The sequence below is a fragment of the Alligator sinensis genome, unplaced genomic scaffold (genome assembly GCF_000455745.1).
Source record: "Alligator sinensis unplaced genomic scaffold, ASM45574v1 scaffold107_1, whole genome shotgun sequence".
Lineage (NCBI taxonomy): Eukaryota > Metazoa > Chordata > Crocodylia > Alligatoridae > Alligator > Alligator sinensis.
In genome coordinates this window covers 182,481-182,845 of record NW_005843041.1, presented here as the reverse complement: position 1 = coordinate 182,845, position 365 = coordinate 182,481, and positions in this window count along the sequence as shown.

The window sequence follows — 365 nt, the reverse complement described above, 5'->3', positions numbered from 1 at the left end:
CTCATGAACAATTACCCAACCACAAAAGACGTGCGTCATTAAGGACGAGACAGATGCTTCGGTGCTGGGGGCAACAGCACAGACCACGTGCTCTTTATTTGGGGACCCCAATGCCAGAGCAGGCCCAGCCAGTGGGCAGCCCCTGGGCGGAAGCACCCCTCCCTCCCACCCCTCCGCCCCCACTGCTGCCCTCACTCCCGACCCACAGCCCCCTCCCCTTCAGTTCAGCTGCCCAGTGCTGCCCTGAGGCACGTCCTTGCCCCCCCACCCCCGGGTCTGCAGGGGTCCGGCTCCCCTGCAGGGGCCTCAGCTCTTGGAGAACTTCCTGCTGGCCGAGTCACGGTAGAACTGGAAGATGGTGTCGG